Source organism: Ascaphus truei, chromosome 5, assembly GCF_040206685.1.
Source record: "Ascaphus truei isolate aAscTru1 chromosome 5, aAscTru1.hap1, whole genome shotgun sequence".
Lineage (NCBI taxonomy): Eukaryota > Metazoa > Chordata > Amphibia > Anura > Ascaphidae > Ascaphus > Ascaphus truei.
Window position 1 is genome coordinate 133,225,435 of NC_134487.1, and position 22,322 is coordinate 133,247,756.

At 41.2% G+C, this 22,322-nt stretch overlaps 1 protein-coding gene across 3 annotated transcripts in view; it reads right to left on the minus strand.

The window, feature by feature from the left end:
• The window catches only part of CPLX2 (complexin 2), a 124,238-nt gene extending 112,319 nt beyond the window's left edge, over positions 1-11,919 (minus strand). Inside the window, exons 1-2 of one of the 3 annotated variants that reach the window (XM_075600885.1) lie at positions 11,845-11,919; positions 10,825-10,984 (exon numbers count right to left, since the gene is read on the minus strand). The gene's annotated coding sequence lies outside the window, so the exon portion shown is untranslated. Of the gene's footprint in view, positions 1-10,824; positions 11,192-11,844 lie in introns of those variants that run through there. The other 2 variants (XM_075600887.1, XM_075600883.1) reach the window with 2 other exon arrangements.
• Positions 11,920-22,322: the final 10,403 nt, after the last annotated feature.

Below are 22,322 nucleotides of genomic sequence, written 5' to 3' on the forward strand. Positions count from 1 at the left end.
CCATTAAGTACAACCTATGCTAAATTTAGACGACAGATACCTTATCCTATATTTGTACTTACAGTATATTGATCCAGAGGAAGGCAAAGAAAAAACCAGAGTGAGATATCATCTAATGATCTCTCATAAGGGAAAGAAAAATTCCTTCCTGACTCCAAATATGTAAAGGGTGCTTGCCGCAGACTGAACTTCAAGGCCGAGGTATATCCCTGTCACGCTGCGCTCACCACAAACAGGAAGGAAGACCGCGGGGCTGAGGTGGGGATGGAAAGACACCGACCCACAACCACGCAGTCCTGTCCGGAATGCGTAGTCCAAGTCGTACAGCGTCGTAGGGTTGGAGAGGTCAGGGTTGTCAAGGTACTTGCTGTATTTCCGGGTCAGAGAGTGGAGGATGGTTGATTTCCGTAGCCAAGGTCCAGGGTAATGGAAGGTAGAATGGTCAAGGGACGAAGCCGGGGTCAAAGCGCAGGAGAGTGTAAGAATCCGAGGAACAGCCAGGATCAGGACAGGAGAGAACAGACAGGTAAGGCCAAGCAGGGATCAAGACACAACTAAACAGCAGCGGTGAGCACAATGCATAAACAGGAGTTTATGCTCAGCAAGGAATGAGAGACAGGAGCAGGCATATAAGCAGGAAGGATCCAATTACCTTGCAGGGGTGTGATCCGGTCTTCCAATGGTGTCCAGAAGGCAATAATCTGAAACAGCCTGCAGGTCAGGCTTTCCTGGTGATTACCTTAGTTGCCGAGCAACCCCCGCGCATGCACGATGCGCGTCGCGGAGCGCTGACATCACGCGGACGTGCGGCCGAGTTCCCTCCCAGTGGGAGGTGCTGGCAGCTCCTTTCAGAGCGTGCATGTACCGCCCTGGCAGTGCGTGGATGCAGGGGTCCGCCGTGCGACACGTGAGCCGGGCGGTTTCCGACAGGAGTAGCGGCGGATGTTACAGTATCCCCCCCTTGAGGGGAGACCTCCGGGCGACCCATGGATGGTTTATCAGGGGGCCTACGGTAGATGGCATAAATGAGACGGTTGGCATGTACCTGATGATGAGGAACCCACTCTCTCTATTCCGGGCCATAGCCCTTCCAGTGTACGAGATATTGCAATCCTCCTCTGGACATTCTGGAGTTGAGGATGGTCTGTACCTCGTATTCTTGTTGACCCTCTACCAGTATGGTTTGTGGAGGTTTAGGTTTTCCTTTGGAGGATGAGTCCTGTAGACAGGGTTTTAGAAGGGAGGAGTGAAAGACGGAGGGAATTCTCATATTCTTGGGTAGTTCTCGCCGCTAGGCTACTGGGTTGATAGTTTTAGTGATGCGGAAAGGTCCGATAAAGTGCGGTGCCAGTTTGGGTGAGGTTACCTTTAAATGAATGTTTTTAGTGGATAACCAGACCTTTGTCCTACAGAGTACCCTGGGACCTCTCTTCGGTGATGGTCCGCTTGTCTCTTCTGTAGTTTACCCGCGTTTTGTAGGTTAAGATGGATCTTCTGCCATAAGTCTTGTAAGTGGAGGATCCTGTCCTCTGCGGCCGGGACTCCAGACTTCGAGAAGAGAGAAGGGAGTGCAGAAGGGTGGAAGCCATAGTTGACCATGAACGGTGACTCTTGGGACGATTCATTCCGAAGATTGTTATGGGAGAATTCAGCTCACGGGAGAAGTTCTGCCCAGTCGTTTTGAGTATCGGCAACAAAACACCTTAAAAATTGTTCAAGAGACTGATTGGTGCGTTCCGTTTGCCCATTGGTCTGGGGGTGATAGCCTGATGAAAAGTGTCGTGTGACGTCCAGACTCTTACAAAATGCCCTCCAGTACTGGGAGATGAACTGGGATCCTCTGTCAGATACTATGACCAGGGGGGTCCCATGCAACCTGAAGATCTCCCTGATGAAAACGTCGGACAACATCGGGGCGGTGGGTAGACCTTTCATAGGGATGAAGTGTGCCTGTTTTGAAAACCTGTCCACCACTACAAGTATGGTATCCATGCCTCTAGATTTAGGCAACTCAACGATAAAGTCCATAGATATGTGTGTCCATGGACGTTCCGGGATGGGTAATGGTTGAAGGAGACCCGCAGGTCTGTTGTGTGGCGTTTTGTTCTGTGCACAAGTAGAGCATGTAGCTATAAAAGCTTGTATGTCTCTCTGCATGTTGGGCCACCAGAACATGAGTTCAATGAACTCTGTAGTTCTTTTGGTGCCAGGATGACCAGCTGTCTTGGATGAATGCCCCCACTTCATGACTCTCCTCTGGTAAACAAGGGGGGTGAACAAACGATCCTTCGGAACCTTGAGTCCTGCTGGGATGTTGTTCTGAGCCTTGGTAATATCAGACAAGGCACTGAAAGTATTTGCTGTCACAATGCAAGTGGATGGGAGAATGGTCTCCTGCTGTTCCACCTTGTTATCCTCTACCAGGAACTGTCGAGACAAGGCGTCGGCTTTTAGGTTCTTAGACCCTGGGATATAGGAGATAAGGAAATTGAAGCGCGTAAAGAATAAGGACCATCTTGCCTGGCGAGACCCGAGTCGCCGTGCTCCCTCAATGTATAGTAGGTTTTTATGGTCTGTTAATATCGTGACTGGCGTTTCCGTGCCCTCCGGTAAGTGTCTCCACTCCTCTAAGGCCAATTTGATCGCGAGGAGCTCACGGTTACCCACGTCATAATTCCTTTGGGCGGAGGAATTTTTTTTAGAAAAATACGCACAGGGGTGCTTGAGGATTCTTTCTCTGGGAGAGTATTGCACCTGCTCCTACATCGGAGGCGTCAACCTCTAAGGAAAAAGGTAATGAAGGATCTGGGTGTATTAAGATGGGTGCTGAGGCGAATGCCGTCTTTATCCTCTTGAAGGCCTGGGGAGCTTTGTTAGACCAATTCGTAGGGTCAGCTCCCTTCTGTGTGAGCGCCGTGATGGGTGCTACTACCGATGAGAATCCTTGAATGAACCTCCGGTAGTAGTTAGCAAAGCCGAGGAACCTTTGGATAGCCTTGAGGGAGAGAGGACAGGGCCATTCGAGTAAAGCTTTGACCTTGATTTTTTCTGTACCAACGGGATACCATGTTTTTCCGTGAAACTTTGGTCGATGAAATTGCCGCCTGACCTGGAGTCTAGAAAGGCATGTGTCTTCAGTGCGAAGGATTTCCTGGACAATTTGATACAGCAACAACCTAGAAGGTAGACTAGAGGGAGAAGTATGTAGTGTTCCCTGTGTGATTCTCCCTTCTCTCACTGGGTTTTGGCACTTTCCCGACTTATTGGAACAAAGGAGAGCCTGATGCCCGGCAAAACCGCAATACATATAAAGGCCAGCGCTGCGTCAGCACTGCTTCTCACTGGTCGATAGGCTAGTACCCCCGAGTTGGATTGCCTCCTCTGGATCCAGGGAACAGTTGGTAATGTGAACCGGTGAAAAATTATGAAAAGATTGTGTACCTCATTTGCTCTGAACCTTCTCTGTTCTTCTCTCCTGTAGACGCAGGTCCATGCGGATACATAGGTTGGTGTAATCCTCTAAACCTTCAGTTCATTCCAGCGCGGCGAGTTCATCCTTGAAGTTGTATGTAAGGCCTTGCCAAAATACGGCTACAGTACTTTGTCGTTCCATCGGGTTTCTGCGGCGAGGGTCCGGAATTCCACTGTGTAGCGGGCCAACCAGTCGACTACCTTGAGATATGTAGGAGAGAGGCAGAAGCTGTTACGTTATGTCCTGGAGTATCAAAGACTCTTCAGAACTTCTGTGTGAAGAGAGATATGTCGCTTGTGAGGTCCGATCTTAACTCCCAGATTTGAGATGCCCATGCCAAGGCGTCATCAGTTAACAGGGACATGATATATGCGACTTTTGAATGCTGAGACACAAAATGAGAAGGGGTAAGTCCAAATTGAATAAAACACTGGTTTAGAAAACACACAACAGACGAGGGGTCCCTGACATAGCTACTCACCCACGTCAGCGGGGTCCATATTTGCGGGCTGAGCATACTGTAATGGGTGCACGCCGCAGACTGGACCGCGAGGCCGAGGTGGGGATATAGATACACCGACATGGGGCCACGAAGTAGCATCGGAAATGCAGATGCGTGGTCATGGTTAGCCGGGTCGGGGTTGGAGAGGTGAGAGTAGTAGGGGGTCACGTGGTCGAGGGTAGGAGAAGTCAGCATAGTGATATCCATAGCAGATTTGGAGGGCAGGACACAGGCAAGTAGTTGGTATCTGTAGCAAGGGTCTTGGAGTAGCTGTAAGGAAACAAGATGACAAGGCAAGGCAAGGAAATAATAGCATGCTTGCGACCAGCACACGTCACACGAAACAACTGTTATACTCAAGACAAATTGCAGGTGCAAAGGCTGAGCATATAAACGGTGATTCAGCCAATCCGGGAACTGCTGGTCAGCAGAGGCTGAAAGTGAAACCAGAGTGCTGATTCGTTGCTGTGCAGATTGCACACAGCAGGAGCTTAAGATAAAGCCTGCGTCAAGTCAGAATCAAACTCTGAAGTGGAGCTTGTGCCCGATCCTCACAAATCACAATCAGATTACTCCCTGAATCAACATCCTTCCTATGTTTACTTAGGTATCTACAAAAAATTATGTACTTGCCCTGCACGACTATTGTTTTTCTATTTTGTATGAAAAGGTTTTCAGGGAGAGTATTTTCAAAGGTTCTACGTATCTATATAGGCTGTCACTACATCAAATATCATCCAAGAAAAGATACATGCACTCGTTTTTGTGAAGAGGGCCTTTTTGGGGATGTTAACCCTTCCTCAGTTGTACCTTCTTGGATGGACCTCTCTCTCTCTCTCGTTTAAAAAAAAAAAAAAAACTAGCACATCTCTGCTCTAGATACTTCTTTTTTTCATACAGTATAAATGGTATACTATTAGAGAAAAGAGGCCGGTGAGATGGTGTTATCTTTCTACTCTTGTATAATATATAACTTGTGAGCACATTCACATGTCTCAGTCAGCAGTCAGGTTTGCAACCCTGCTTTTCACCATTATTTCTCCGTGTACAGTGCTTCCACTGTTACTAAGGTAACATTATCTATTGTTACAGTTAACAGCTCAAACTGCTGGGAACATTGGCAACAAATTATCGCAAACAGGAAAGTGGTGCAAGGATCTTGCACTGCTTGGGAGGTGGGTTAAAATCTGCTATAGAAATCAAAGGATGCTTTAAAACTTATTAAAATTGTCATTAAGAGTTGAATAAAAAAAGTCACTATTATCTAATACTATAGAATTTAAATATTTTTAAAAAAAAATCAATAAAATTGAATATATTTTGTTTTATTAAAGGAAGCTGGGGGAGGGGGCTACATGTCGGAATAATAGAGATCAACAGTATTTCCGAGAATCTGCATTAGTTCAATGCAAGAGCTGCTACACTGAATAGCAGAGGTTGTGGATTCTAATCCTGTTGGATCTGACACTGGTATCCCCTTCATCACAAGGGCCTTTAGACTGGTTGGTCTTAAAGAAATATTTTAGGATGTATAACTTATTTAAATATATACTTTGTATATACTCCTCCACTACCACCACCCCACACACTATTTTAGTACCACCACCACTATCACCACCCCACACACTACTCCTCCACTACCACCACCACCACCACCACCACCCACACTATTTCAGGCTTTGCAGGGAACTCGCAATTCCCACCTGCTTTGATGTAGTGAGAAAAAAATGTGAGTTGTTTAGATGCGATTTTAGCCTTTTACACTTTTCGGAGTTATAGCGAGTTTCAAAAAATGCAATTTTGGTTACTCCGCCCGGATTTGCACTGCATCAGACTGAAAACACTTATAAAAATGCCTTTTTCTTATGGATTGGACAGCTGCAAAGGGCTTACAGAATATCAAAACATGCAAATTTGCTCCTAAAGTGTTACTTTAGAAGTGTTTTGTCACAATTCGGAGCTACTAGAATATGCCCCAATGACCTTTGATACTTGGTGAAGATCTTTGCAAAAAAGAGTAAAATGCGCCTGGTTTGAGAATGCTTGTTTTCTCTATGTTTTTCCTCCTGAGCCGAGTGTGAATTAGAAACAAGATTTGGGCATACAGTAGGCAAACAGGTCCAAATCCAGTTCAATTTAATCTGAACCATGAGGGTTCTATATATCAACATAGAAAAAAAGTGTATTTAAACTCACTGCTCTGTTTTTTGGAGCAGAATAGCAGAACAGTTTCTTACATGATGCAGACGTATGTTAGACTTATGTTACTTTAAATATGGAGGATTGGGGGGGGGAGAATAGAAAGAAAATATTGGTGCGGAGAGATGCAGACTGTGATAAATCTCATTAAAATATGTGCACCATATAATCCTCCCCAATTCCTTCTACTTACATTACCCAAGGTGCAAGCTACTGTAGGGTAGACGGGAAAAATTTAATCAAAATGCTTTGACATGGTACATACTGTAGGTTCAGGGTGAAACTTCCCTGATTTTGCTCCAAAATTGCCTTTTTTATAGACCCCTGAGAGTGGTTCAGATTTATGAAATGTGGACCCTCCCATCTTTTAGTTCCTATCAGGGATATAGATATTGATCTATATAGGGATATAGATATATATTTATATCTATATCCCTATATAGACCTATATCACTAATGGACTCACTTTCCCATAGATAGTTGAGCGGCCTTCCCTGATTGGAACTAAAGATGGGAGGATCCGCATTTCATAGATCTGAACCCCATGCAAAGCCTGAAATAGTGTGTGTGTGTGTGTGTGTGTGTGTGTGTGTGTGTGGTTGTGGTGGAGGAGGAGTATGTACAAAGTATATTTAAATAAGTTGTACATCCCAAAATATTTCTTTAAGACCAACCAGTCTAAAGGCCCTTGTGATGAAGGGGATACCAGCTTTTATTTGTACACAATTACAAATACTCTACAATATATATACTTGGTTAAGTTATGGTGGGTAAAAAAAAGGGACAAAAATCCTCCACAGCAAAGCATATAGCAAATGGAAATATTACTGTATGCTCATTTGCATGTCTTAGACAGGTCTGCAACCCCGCCTTTCACCATTATCACACAGCACTTCCACTGCAGCAAGGGAGTCTGGGACATGACATGCAAATGAGCACACAGTGTCACCTTTTGCTTCAAAACCATTTTTAACATGGTTGATAATGGTGAAAGGCGGGGTTGCAGACCTGTCTAAGACATGCAAATGAGCATACAGTAATATTTCCATTTGATATATATATCTAACTTTATACCTCCAGCCCTGGTCTGTTTGTTGTAAAGATTTGAAACCTGCATCCCTCAGCCAGGAAAATTCCATAAGGCTCCGTTAGCAGGAACAGCTGCAGCAAAGGAAAAGTCCTGTATAGACCATAACCGGGATGTTAAGCGATGCACGAGCTGGTATCCCACACACAGACCGGGCTAACAGACACTAACTCTCTGTGTTCCAAAGGTACACACTCTAGCAATCCAATAGTACCCCTGATGAAGTCGGTGTGTATCCAACGAAACGCGTAGGGCACGTCATCACGTTGGACATTGGAGGATTTGCAATGGAGGATTCCTAGAGGGTGTACATTTGGAACACAGAGAGGCAGTGCCTGTTAGCCCAGTCTGCATGTGGGATATCAGTGCGTACAGTGCCTCACATCCAGGTAACGGTCCTATATGGGACTTGTCCTTTGCTGCAGAAGTGCTTTTGGAGGGCAGTGAGTCACAGTGCTCAACAGCTGTTCCTGCTAATGGAGACTTACGGGATTGTCCCGGTTGAAGGACGCAGGTTTCGACTCTTTACTACAAACAGACCAGGTACTCCGCATCCACTTCGCCATTACAGCTGTTTTGTATTACTTCAAGACACAGAGCTCTTAGCTGACGGGCGCGCAACAAGCGTTATTCCCGAATCAGCATTCATTAGGGCATTCACTGTCAGGAGACAGTTATTTACTAACTTTTACTGGAGCAGTCTGTTTATGTGCAATGATAACCGGAGGTACCGGAGGTACATATCATTTACCCTACTGCCAAGGAGGACATTTAAAATCACATATATCACAACAGAGATCTCTTTAACCCTCAAGGTTAGTCCTCCATTTCCATTAGGATTTAGCATCCACTTCCAATGTTTTATTTCTAATCATGTTTTCCATGTCATATATTGGTATACTAATTGTTTGATTTTAAATTAAATTGTTTTATATATATGCTAATTAGGAGTGTGCTCTCATCAATTCTGTTTTTTTCACATGTGTTTAGGAATTTGTTCTTCCTTGATGTGCTGCCTTTTCCATTTGCTTATGTATTTACCTTTATTCCTATAGCCATAGTTCTGCTTGATCACACCTATATTGTATATTTCTCTTTTGTGCACTTTATATTCATTTATATTGTGTATTCATTTGTGCGTAGGTTTATTTTAGTTTTGTGTGTGTGTGTGTGTGTGTGTGTGTGTGTGTGTATACCATCACGTTTTAAGTTATGGTGGGTGAAAAAGGCAACAAGAAACCTCCACCTAATTAAAGAATATGTGCATCTCTGTGTGGCCTTTGGAATTGTAGAAAACATAAAAATAATCTGTTGCATTCAGAACTATGTTAGAGCTGGTTCAGACAAAGGATGGAAGAACTTGTCAAATATGTGGCCTTTCTAATTTAACACCAAACCTTAAGGTCTGTGACATCTAAGAAGTTTCTCTCTGCCACTCATGATTTATCTGATGTTAGTCTGTACTTACCAACTATTGGTCTGTCTATATATATGTCTGTCTATATATATACACTGTACTGTATACATACATATTAAGATATGAAAATATACTGTATAAATTGTATGAATTATAGAAGACTGAAAAAGGTTATCAACTGTAATAAGAATTAGGGTTTTTTTTCTATACAGGCCAAAGTTGCGATCAGACTTGAATGGCGACTTCAGTTGATATAGAATAAACCCCTCAATTCAAATAAAGTCCAATCTGCATCTAAGAAAAATGACCTTCCTAATCCTCCTTCCCTTTTTTTTAGAGGGAGGCTAAAAATGTATAAACCAAGGTCACTCATTATAATATTCTATAATTTGTAGTTATTTCTATCTGGTTAACGCATACTTGTTTTACAATTTACATCATCAGACACTTCCTATAATCCAAACTGAATGAAGATTAAATAAAGCCCACTATATACCTTCTACATTGAAATGGGGAAAAGGGAGTTATGGATTCAAAAACTCCTTGGCTTGTGTACAATATATCAAAGCACAAAGGGCAGAAGTAGAGAACATGTTCATTAGCTGCCAGAATGTGACACAAAATAGTGTCATAGAGATGATATATCCAGTTTAATTTACAACACAGGGATATGCTATGACAGGAAAAACATGCTCTTAATATATGTCTGGAACAGCTGACAGTTGACCTCTCTCTCTCTCTCTCTCTATTCAGTGGTGCATGGCCCTCTTTACAGAGAAGTAAGATCATGGCCCAGACTGCAACCAAAGGGTTTAAACCATTACTAAGCTCAATGTTCTTTTCAGAGACCATGACTAAATGTGATAATGGTCTCAGCAATGTAGGGACTTACTGTGACATTTTCATAGAATGCATTGGCAGTGTAATATTGAAAGTTATCCAGCTATACAGACATCTTATTTAGCTAAGATACTAGGAAATTATTACAAGTTTTCAAGTACTAAGCACCATAATATTACAAATTGAGTATCTAAATACAATTGCACCTCTTCAAAGCTCATTATCCCACATGTAAATTAAATTAATATAACAGATAGATTCCTGCCAGGTTTGCCATGTTCATTGTGTGTAGCAATGATTGCCATTGTCCTAATTATCCAAAATAAGAATTATTCCCTTAATGGTGTTTGGAAAAGGATGGCTTGTATTATGAGTTAGTAACTAAGGTTAGTTGTTTACTTATATTTTTAAGTATCTGTTTTTCATATAGAATACGTTTTTGATACCTCCTTTTAACTTAAGAGTGTCAATGCATGATATACATACCTATCATTAAACCTATGCATTCCATGTCAGAAATTCAGCTGCATTCTGTGGTTATGTAGAAATTGTGGAATTGGTATGTAATACAGAGCTATGGAGATTGCAAGCATTGTATTATATGTTTATGCTACTATGATGTGATGTACAGCAGTTAGCATCTCAATAAAAGTAACATAAATGTGCAGAGATTGGGTTCAGTACATTGTGGGACCCTCCTGTTGCTGTATAAAATATGTGAAGAGGGTGTGGTTAGGTGGCACGGCTCAAGCAATCACATCACAAGTTCAATTTCTGCTTTTTTCCCCAATACTGTGATTCTGTGATTCTGACCAGATCAATTTTATGTTTGACAACTGGAAACTGAATTACAACTAGCAAGGTCTTTGGTGAATAGATTCACTGTGCTTATACCGATTTACATCGGACAAGGGTTAGTACACCTCCAGCTATTATACAAACAGAAGGAAAAAACAAAACGAAGGTCAATCATGCCTTGTAGCTTAAATGCACATCTTGTTAGACTGTCTGTTCTGTATGCTTTGTGCCGAGCCGAGCCGAGCCGAGCACACACAGGAGCAGCTGTCCTTTCAGTCATGGTGCTGAAACAAACAGGTTCCTATTGCTTTTCATGTGACAAACAAAAACTAGATTTCCCCTGAACATTAAGCTCATATTCTCACATTTTCTCTTCCTCTCTAACTAAACAGGGTACAATCCTTAAGAATTAAACTGCACGCTTTCTAGACAGGTGCAGCTGGGCCTACAATGCTTAATAACATAGCCAGAGGAATCAGACACAATATAAATAAAGGATCTGTTCCTACCTTTCAGTTCTGGTGATTGCTGCTATGGAAGACTGCTATCTTCCTGAAATCGATGGATTCAGCTATGCTGCTTTGCTGTTTGTATTTTCGTCTTTTTTTCCCTTTCTTTATCTCTCTCTCTATTTCTGTCTCGCTCTCCCACTCCACAGATCTTCCACTCCTGCTCTGCAAGAAAAAAATGTTTCTAAAAATAGCTCCCTCAAGCCTGGAATCAAAACTAGCACATCCTATACATTTGGTTGAATTTGTATCATCCGCTTTCCCAGCCAGCTTTCCCCTCTCAGTTTTTTCGTCTATGTTTTTATACTCCTTGCCGTTTCCGAGGCAGACTTGCCTGGCAGGAAACCCATCCTTTTCTAGGCGAGGTAAGACGTAAATTAGGGCTCTCTCAGCTATAGGAGGGGCTGTGAATGGATGGTAGGAAGTGGAGATGAATCTTTTTTTTTCATCGGAAGCATAAAAACGCTTTTAGAATGTTAAAATATCATGGTGTTTAATTCCTCTCTAAAACTTCTACATTAATATAAACTGTAAAAGACACATTACACATCGATTTTCATTAACCCATGCACTCTAGAACCTGTTGTGGTGCTGTTTAAGTGACTTTTAAGTAAATCCTTGAATTTTGTACATTTTAGCTGTTGCATGCTTAATTTCTGAATGATTTACTTTTACAAGAAGGTTATGGTTAGCAGGGTAATAACATCTCCCTAAAGCTGTCATTAATCCAATCTGCCATAGATACCCTTCACACATTAGATGCTGAAGTGACAAATACAATATTATTATTATCCTTGATTTATAACGTGCCAACATATTCTGTTGCGCTGTACAACAGGGGTGGAGGACAAAAACAATAAAATAACAAACATAAACATACAGTGAGAGTAGGAAAGGAGGGCCCTGCCCCAATGGGCTTACAATCTATAGGGAAGGGTAAATGGAAACATAAGGTAGAGCTGTGAGCGCAAGTAATGTGTAAAGATGGAAATGCTTCAATATACATCAGAAATACTTTACCCAACCCAATAACAGAGTAGCTGTAACAGCAGACAAACCGCAGCAAAAGGCTGTTGTAGAGAGTCTGAGGTAGAGTGAAATCAGCTGCACAGTATACACACCCTCACTGCAGATATGCAATGAGGAGGGGCTGATGAACTCCAGGTGGACTTTGAAGTTGTATCTCTTTTGCTCATGATGTTAGCCACATACACACTGGCATAGTGGACAGGAGCAGTGAAACCATATACATTGTAGATCATGTCCTCTGAAGTTAGCGTAGGTTGAACTTGATGGACGCATGCCTTTTTTTAACCTCATCTTTATATACAACTATACATATATACATCTACACATATAAATTAATGGTCTGTCACACTGATGTGCTTAATGCTTCACATGTTCTTTAAGTCTGTAAAAATATAGTTAATGCAACAGTAAGCATAATTTTTTAATGTAGCAGGTAAAGTACCTGTTTGATTTACTTCATCCAAATACCTATGTTTTTTTCAGCTTGCATGCAACAACCTGTACAGCTATGATATTTAGAGGATTGAGAACTAAACCCACACCCTTGGCAGGAAATCCATCTTTGATTTGCTTGTTACCTGCTGCAACCCCAGAACACACCCCTCCCAATAAATATCTTGTTAAGAATCAAAGTAATGCTTTCTGTGGTCCCTGCCTTTCACAGAGGGGATATTTGGAATCACGGGTTAAGAAGTGTGGGTTCACTGGGATACCCTCTTATTATCTGGTTAAAAAAAAAAAAAAGAAGAAGAGGAAAGAAATGATTTAATCACAATAGTATAAAATGTGAAGTCATTCACTTATAATGGTATAAACTTGCAATGGAGGCAGCTGACAAGTTTAATTTTTCTATTTGAGAATATGGCAAATTGTATGCATTATACTGTGCAAAAGGTGTAATACAATGTGACTTTACTAGAAAGAGCCAACGCGTATAGTATTATTGATGACATCATAGTAATATTAACATTATGTAACATTATTAACAATATAATTTAAAAGGTGTTATCAAATTAATTATCCAAAAAGTACTTTAAGGTTGGACATATACAAGATCATATGATGGTATAGTATACAGTATGTAACCTTCCTTCCCAGGCTCTTAAGGAGTAAGAGCCTGTGTAGTAGCTATCATCTAGCACACATCTCCCAATTATAATTATTACATGCACATATCCTGTGTGCACAATTTGAGTGCACTCTTTGGTGCTTTTATTTTTTCCTGTATATAAAAGCTAAGACGTCTACACGAGTGTCAGAATTATCTATTTTTCAATGAGATCTACTGGTGCTCAAAGATCTACATAGATGTCTTTGAGCCTGAGAGGAGATCCCTACCACAATCCCCGCGCTAGAAGTGTTTTGATTATACCATGCTGTTTTGAAACTGGGGAAATGTGAGTTCATAAGACTTTATTCCACCCAGTATTTGAAAAGTCTGGAGGGAATGTATCACTCAGTTTATGTCTTTTTATTCTTCCCTTTCTGGCTGTGAAACTGTGCTGCCTTCATCATGAAGAATCACCCCAATTGGAAGAACTATGGGAACAGTTCTATAATAGGTTTGTGAGCTGCATTACAATTTAAATTTACGCAGTCTTGGCAAGCTCAAAACCTTACACCACTACATTGTGTCGGATGTAGGCTTAACATATTTTGGCTAAAGTATTGAACTAAATGACGCATATTTATGAAGAAAGAATATAGATTAAATGCATATTAATGTTCTAAATAATTTGTCATATTGGATGTAGCACTGGGGCCTTTTTGTCTCTTGTTGTTTACAATTTAAATTCCCACACTTAATTTTTTGTCACTTTTTAATTTATCACACTGTTTTTTGACAAATCACATTACTAAGATATGGTATACACTGGGTTCTAATCCTTAATTATATTATTCACGGGAATGTTATTGTTTATTTCACATTTATATTAATGTATGCAAGTTATTTGTTGAATATTTAAGAGAACTAAACTAGTAGCGCCTTTTCATGTATCTTTTCTATGGTCCTGTTACACCCTGGAACCCAGCTCTTGGAAACATCTCTAGTGTATATGCCCCCTCTGATGTGAACAACTGTTCACCATGGCCATTTCTATGGGTACTATCTGAAGGGACATTTGCCCTATCTACAACACAGCAAACGTGGATATATCCTTCTTAACTTACTTCTATACACACAGGAACATCTACAATATATACCATGAGGCTCCTCCAACTGTTACTCCTCCAAGAACCTGATTCTAGAATATTCTACCTGAATATATATACTCAAGTGGTGATACCACTACCTCTAGAAATAAAATGGGTGGGACTTAGTTTCTGCCAAGTCACCCTGTGTTATGTGATGGGAGAGGGGAGTTACTTTTTGTGAGCCCACACAGTTAACCCTCTAGAGCCCTGTAAGTGATGTGTGCAGAGGTACATATAATTGAGACCGATTTGGGTGAAAATTATATCTTAGCTTTACTGAGCCTGTTTCTTTATCCATGCAAAACATACAAAAACAATAAAATACCAACCCCTATCCCCTTGTAAGGATTAACTTACTTCCCCAGACCCCATCTGCAGGACTGGAGGGATATTCCCATTACCAGCCTATCACCCCTAAGTCTCAGGGGGTACCTTAAGCAGGTGGCCCTCCATGTCAGTCTCTGGCAGGTTCCTGGGTCCTATGTGTCCAGGAAATATAGGTCTCTGGGTGTCTTGATCTCAGCACAGCCTTTGTGCTCAAGACAGTGTCTGTGTGCAGGCTTTTCTGCTCTCCTTCCGTCAGCCCAAATGTGAGCTAAGAAATCTCTATCCTGTGTATCACATTAGGCTTTTTATAGAGCTGTCATTAATTCAGGTGGAGACTAGTCAATTGAGTGGCTGCAATGAACTATATCTCTGCTGGATTCTCAGAGTTCTGAGGCTGCTTTATTTAAACAGAGCGTAGTCCCTGTTATAAGCCCTTAAACCTTACACTACCATAGTAGTCTCTACAGGGGGGGTGGGGTGTTTTTTTTTTTATACATAAACAATAATATATACTCTACTTGGCCCAACGTGGCAGAAAGTGTACATAGTTGAATATTATTTTTTTAAGGATTTTTGTACATCACAGAAACAGAATTACATTAGTAGCATTGAAGTGATGTACATCATATAGAAAACTAAATATAATCACAAATCATTTGCAAATCCTGCAACTACAGCTCCCTTCTCATATGGCACCTGCTTAAACTTCTGTCTAGGATCTCAGTATGCACGACTAAGGCAAACATTTGGTATGGACTCAAATCTTTTAATCTCTCTGATTTCTCTGCATCCAACTCAAAGGTCATAATCTTCTGATTGGGACTGAGTGGCTATTACTGGAAAGCTGCTATTGCACCACCAATACCGGATTACAAACTATTAGTCTGGATAGGTCAGTGAAAGCAAATAACAACCAGGATTTAAAGGACTATAAGCTGCTATTAAAGCCTGATAACAGATGTCAGTGAGTTTCCATGAACTGGATTCCAAAAGAAAACATTCTAAAAATAAAAACATTGTTGCTAAGAGTTTTGGGATAGATTCTTACCTTTTAACTCCTGGGTTCCTTGGCCTGTATATGGTGGGATTGCAGGGGAACTGTGTTCCGGCACCTTTGTGTTTTGAGTTTCAGCACCTTTTTGTTAGGGATAAACAAGAAATTCCATATAGTAATTATGAATTGATTTAGGAATTGCACTGGATTACTAGCTGGGAGGGGATAAATGCCTTTACAACTATTTATTTTAATTTAAGCTTGAATTATTAAATGAAGTTTAGAAACGTATTCTTTGGTTAGGGTTGAAAACCTGGTTAGGACATTTAGGGCCTCATGCCGTAAGCAGTGATAAGCCACTCATCACCAGCTTATCGCCAAAAAAACCTACAGTGATTCAGTAAACCCAGATAAGTCAATGATAAGAGCACAATCGCCATTTTTTTGCAGAGAACAAAAACCCGCCAAATGCGCAGCGATAAGCCACTTATCGCTAGTTTCTCAAACTCGCTCAATTCTAATAGCCACGATCAGCTTATCGAGGCTGATCGCCGCTCTAGAATTGAGATTTCCTCTCCAAATCGTCCCGTCAGAAAAAGTTGGCGAGAAGCTGCCGATAAGCGGCGAGACGGCACTTAGAAAAAAAATGCATTTTTCCTGCATCAGATTGATGCTGGGTAACTCTGGAGCTGATATCCATTAATACCAGCACTGGAGACCCCCGGCATGAATAAGATGCAAGAAAAATGCATATTCATTACCATAACGGCTAACCGCTAAGGCAATGAAGGGGTTACCCACCAGTGCCATGCTTATTGTGGGTAGCAGGGTTGGGCGAAGGTGGTATTTGGCCCTTGGTGGGTGTTTAGGCCTTGCGGGCGGTTGCGGCTGGACTTAACCCCTTTGTTACCTTTGCAGTTAATACTGCTAAGGTAATGAAAGGGTTAACCCCTCCCACTACCCACCTGGTAGGCTACTACCAGCTTCACCCATCCCAGCTACCCACAATAAACAAAAATACACACAGCAGTCCTACTAACCACCTCCTAGGCCACCAATAACCATTACATTATGTAATTAATACTAATACACAACCACATTAAACCATAATTTATTTTTTTATACACAGGATTAATACCACAGGCCAGCGGGGGTCTAGGGCTCTCAAGTGCTCCCTGCAGGTCCCTGCTGTTCTGCCGTACCATTCGTGTTGTAAAAAAAATAAAGATGGCGTACATTTCAATAAATACATCTCCCCCCAAACATATACAGTACAGTAATGTGCAAACTAACTATTATCCAGATATGGATAATAGATAATTGGCCCATTATTAAAGAAAATATTAGCCAGCAAGCAGAAATAAAGTAAATTAAACCGTTCTACTCACCCTGCTATTATGAAGGGCGTCCTCATCAGCATACTGCAGGGCCATGTTGCCAGAAAGAATACATAAAAAATACAATCTAATGACCCCTAACCTCTTAATCACCTTAGCGGTTAATAACCGCTATTGTAATTAAGGGGTTAACCCACCCTCCCCCACTACCCACCCAGGAGGCCTAACCACCCACCCTGGACCCACTATACCCACCCTGTACCCATTGGTTGGCATAGTAGTACATCATACCCATACAATATGGGCATGATATGCTATAATAGCAGTCAATGGTCACCCTAATAAAAAAGCATGAATGTCCAAAATACACAATAATAAAACATATACAACAAGCACCTAAACCCACAGAAAAAAAGAATTAAAAGCACTAGCTAACCAAGCAATTACCTAAATAAAACCACTAGCCAATCAATTAAAGAAATAAAACCACTAGGCATTAAATAAAATAATTACAATTCTAGGCAATCAATTACATGAATCATACCACTAGCCAAACAATACATTTAATACATAAAAGCAGTAACCAACATAACAATTAATTAATACAACCACTTTGCAACACATAAATTAAAACAAGTAGTCAACAAAATACACCATTAAATAAAAACGCTAACAAATCTGTCAAAAAAACAATAAACAAGCCATCACAATTCAAAACCATTTAACCTAAACAATTGTAGCCCTCTCACAAATTTCTCCCCAGCCTGGCACATAAGTCCTGGTAAGAGCAGGCTAGGGTTAATAGTTAGCTAGTGAGATCGCCTCCCCTCAGTTGCTAAAGTGTAGGATTGTGGATTTGCAAGGAGAGGGGGAGGGATAGTTTGTCCCCTCCTGCTTTATGTTATAGTGTGGTTCCTGCAAAAGGCAGGAGTCTTTCCCTCACCTAGTGAAGAGCAGGTTCATTCCTCCCCTTGGGGGTGAGGACCAGGGACTGCTAAATAAAGATTGCCTGTGAACCCAGCTCCTGGGAGGCACAGTCAAGACCAAGAGAATAGAAGTAAGCCCTTCCTAAGTGATATTCAGGCTGAAGCAGTATTTTGAGATGCAGTGTGCTGGGAGCTAGGAAGCACAAAAGATTTGTGGTGACATCACGGCCTTAAATATGGCCTGTAACGTTACATTTGGGTGGCAAAGGGTTCAGTCGCCATCTGATTGGATGTGAAAACCATGTGCCTTTTTTTTTCTTTAATGTGACGTTATGTAAAGGGACTGAAGCTAGCCAATCAGAATGGCTGTGCTTCATTTCCCTTTAAAATTACGTCACAAAATCCAACATGGCTGCCATCAAATGGTACTTCAGCCAACCAGAATGTGACAACTATATCCCCAATCTGGCTGAAGTACCAATGATAGCAACGCTGTCAAAAATGGCGAATTAAAAATCGTGGCGATGTCTTCTATTGGACTTCACGGCAGGAGGCCCTTAATGTTTTCCATAAAAAGGCAAATCCTGCAGATGCAAAATTGCAACAGAGCAAATATATTATTTATAGCAACTGCCCCCTAATACCAGTGACTGATTTCCTTCAAACCAACTGCACAAATTCAATAACCAGGCATGATACACATATAGTACAGATACACTGATGTATTCAAAGACACTGAGGTATATACTGTAACAGACAGATTTGCACTTGCATACTCACACATCCACAAATATACTGTATGCGCAGATCCACATTTATAAACTGTTATATTCTGCAAAAATTGTGATCCTGTGTTTTTCATGCTTATGTGTGCTACTGTACTTCCTGGCAATTCCTATCTTTTGATGCTATAATTTTATTTTATTTATAAATATGTTTTACCAGGAAGTAATACATTGAGAGTTACCTCTGGTTTTCAAGTATGTCCTGTGCATAGAGTTAAGATGACAAATAATACATGGTACAAATACAGTTACATAAGTGAACAGGGTATACATTATATACAAGACATTATATGCATAGTTAGAGATAATATATATTATATGCTATGTAACATTTACAGATCAGATTAAAATGTGAGACAGCTTTAGTTTTGAAAGAACTTAAACTGGTGGTGGCTGTGAGAGTCTCCGGTAGGTGTTCCAGTTTTGGGATGCATGATAAGAGAAGGAGGAGCGTCCGGCTTCTTTGTTGAGCCTTGGGACCATGAACAGTCTTTTGGATTCAGATCTCAAATGATAAGTATTGCATGTGGTAGGGGTGAGGAGCTTGTTCAAATGTGCTTACCCAGAAAGTATTTGAAGGCAAGAAAGGAAAGATGAACTTTGCGCCTAGACTCAAGTGATGACCAATCTAGTTCTTTGAGCATTTCGCAGTGATGTGTGTTGTAGTTGCATTGGAGAACAAAACGGCATATAGAATTGTAGAGGGTGTCAAGTTGCTAAGGTGGGTTTGGGGTGCCGAGCCGTAAACTATGTCCCCAAGTTGTTCCTGTAAAGTACACCTAGTTTCGTGCTTTGTGAAGGTGAAAAAAACGGCGCTAGCTCTATTAGTGTTTCACTAAAAAACTATATAGTGAATGTTGTTAACAAAATCAATTGATTATAGCAGGTATTCAAAACGTGCTCAAATAACGTGCAAATAGTGATATTTAAAAGGTTCAAACCCCCTGCTCAAACCCAGCTGGTAGGGACTGGTTTCACTAGTCCCGCAAATCGTCACTCCTGTTGTATTCCAGGGGGATAATACTAGGGTAGAGCTGGGGATGTGGGAAGGGAAGGGAAGTACCCTCGCAGCAGCTATGAATAGATTCTGTGGTGCTTCTATCCGGGGTAAATATAAACTAATACTTGTGAGAGAAAGGGACCCCAATGGAGAGCACTCAAGCAGATGCACAGAGTACACAAGACAAAGGATATGTGTGTATGTTGATAAGTGATATGTACACGATAAAAACCATTTATTAGAGTCTTAACTCAGAATAAAATAAAGTTGGACGCTAGGTGCCCAAATAAATGAGACTCAATGAAGTCAAAAAAGCGCAGCGAAAGTAAAAATTGCCAGTTCTCAAGTGTATAGTGCGGACTACTGCCCTTGATGATATATGCAGGGTAGAGTCAGATGTAATCAGTGCCTCCTAGAGACTGTGTCCGTGAGTATTTGGTCACAGGTATAGTCACTTGTGCCTATCAGTATGAGTGGTGTATATATATGTATATATCATATCACCACGTATATATAGGTAGGTGAAACCAGTGAGTAGTTAGCTGTAGTGGAATCCCAGGGGACAGACTAAAGTCACCAGTCATAGGGTAGTCTGTATCAGCAGGTCGCTGCTTTAATCCCTGGGCGAGGGGGGGGGGGCCAGCATTTCAGACCACCATAGGGATTAATCAGTCAATCACTAGCATACACTCACTTAAATTGTACCTAGATGCAGATATCTAGGTGGATGTATCTGCTGTACACAGGTGACCAAAGGTCCAGGTAGGTAGAAAAAATATATTGCAGTACACAAGTAGTGTCTACATACACTTAGAAACAATAAAAACACAGGAGAAGCTGGTAGCATAAAAAGGCAAGCACCGTGCTTCTATTCAGTGGCTGTATACACACTAGCTAATGCTTAGTGATCACACTCATGCACACACGGTTGCTGCTCAATGTAAATCAGTCTCAAGCTCAATGCTTAAACAAACTCTCTGTTTAGGGAGTTTGTGTGGGTGCCGGGAGCTACCCTATGACTGGTGACTTTAGTCTGTCCCCTGGGATTCCACTACAGCTAACTACTCACTGGTTTCACCTACCTATATATACGTGGTGATATGATATATACATATATATACACCACTCATACTGATAGGCACAAGTGACTATACCTGTGACCAAATACTCACGGACACAGTCTCTAGGAGGCACTGATTACATCTGACTCTACCCTGCATATATCATCAAGGGCAGTAGTCCGCACTATACACTTGAGAACTGGCAATTTTTACTTTCGCTGCGCTTTTTTGACTTCATTGAGTCTCATTTATTTGGGCACCTAGCGTCCAACTTTATTTTATTCTGAGTTAAGACTCTAATAAATGGTTTTTATCGTGTACATATCACTTATCAACATACACACATATCCTTTGTCTTGTGTACTCTGTGCATCTGCTTGAGTGCTCTCCATTGGGGTCCCTTTGTATTCCAGGAGGAGCATGGAGGAAAATAGAACAGAAAAAAACAATCTAAGTGTAAACAGTATTTAAAGTGCAAAATTCAATATCTTGTCTTGGCTCGTATGTTGTGCCTACTTACAAGATGTAAGTTGTTTTCAAGCGTTTTAGACACACAATGGTCTCTGCTATGGATGTTGTTCTCCACTTAATGAAGCGGTCTCCAATAGTCAGCTCAGCAACCCAGTGCATGTAAAGAAAAAGGATACCATAGTGCAGACCAGTAAGATGATAAAACTAAACTTTATATATTTAAAATGGAACACTTACAATAAAAATGAATATATTAAGCATTGTTCACAATATTAGTGAGGAGAGAAGAGTGTGTTAGCTTCCGGCTCACCCGCCTCTTCCAATGGGACCCGGTACAGTTAGCCTCTTTCCGCGACTCCGCGTCTTTGGCCTTTGTCAAGGCTTTGTCAGGCTTTGTCAAGCCTGGAGCTGCCTCTCGGGTGGGTGATGCCGCCTCTCTCACCGCCGGAGCGTCTCTTCCGCTTAGTTCCGTCGCGTCACTTCCGGGTGCGGCTGGTAGAATTTCTAAATGGCAATCACGCCTCTCTCCTCTCTCCCGTCTGGACGGCTCCCACTCTACGCGTTTCGCCAGAAAAGGGTGTGTGGCTTCCTCAGGAGTGTACCGCCCTTTGCACTTGGGTATCTTTTATATCATCCCCAATTAGTATTTAATTGAAAACAATTATACAAACATTTAAAAAACATGGTCTGCACTTGTTGTCACTTCTACCTACATACATATGGTGGAGCAATTATTTTGAGAAGCAAATTCTCTGACTGATTAAACATTTTAACCTTTTCCTTTCTCCATGATGGTTGAGGAACATGTATGCTCCTAATATTCGTATGGTGAAAGGATGATCTCTATACATAGAAGGGGATCAGATGGACTTTAATTATGTCCTTAATTTGGGACTAAGTCGGTTGAGGAATAAATTATTTATTAGGTCAATTTTGATAGAATCTGACTTGATCATAATTATCCTGCGGGGAATCGATTGCAACGAAAAAAATGATCAAATTGCAAATGGCATAGGGGAATCAAGGGACAAAAAGGGGGGAAAAAAAGAGATGGAAGGGAAAAATCCATATGATGAATCCCAGGGGCCTCAGAGGAATGGCAATCATTAGAATGATGTGGAAATATTAGAAATGTATACACGTATAAAAAAGTATGCACGTATAAAAAATGGGAGCTCCATCATATATATGGATACATTTATTATCATAATTTGTACATAGGTTATCAAGAGGGGTAAATGGTCTAATCAATATACATATTCGCATATTTGGGTGAATGGGAAATGCACGGCCTTTTATATATATAAAATATTAGCGTTCACAGTGCAAATATTAAAGTCAATAAATTGAATTGCCTTATACTTTACAGCGC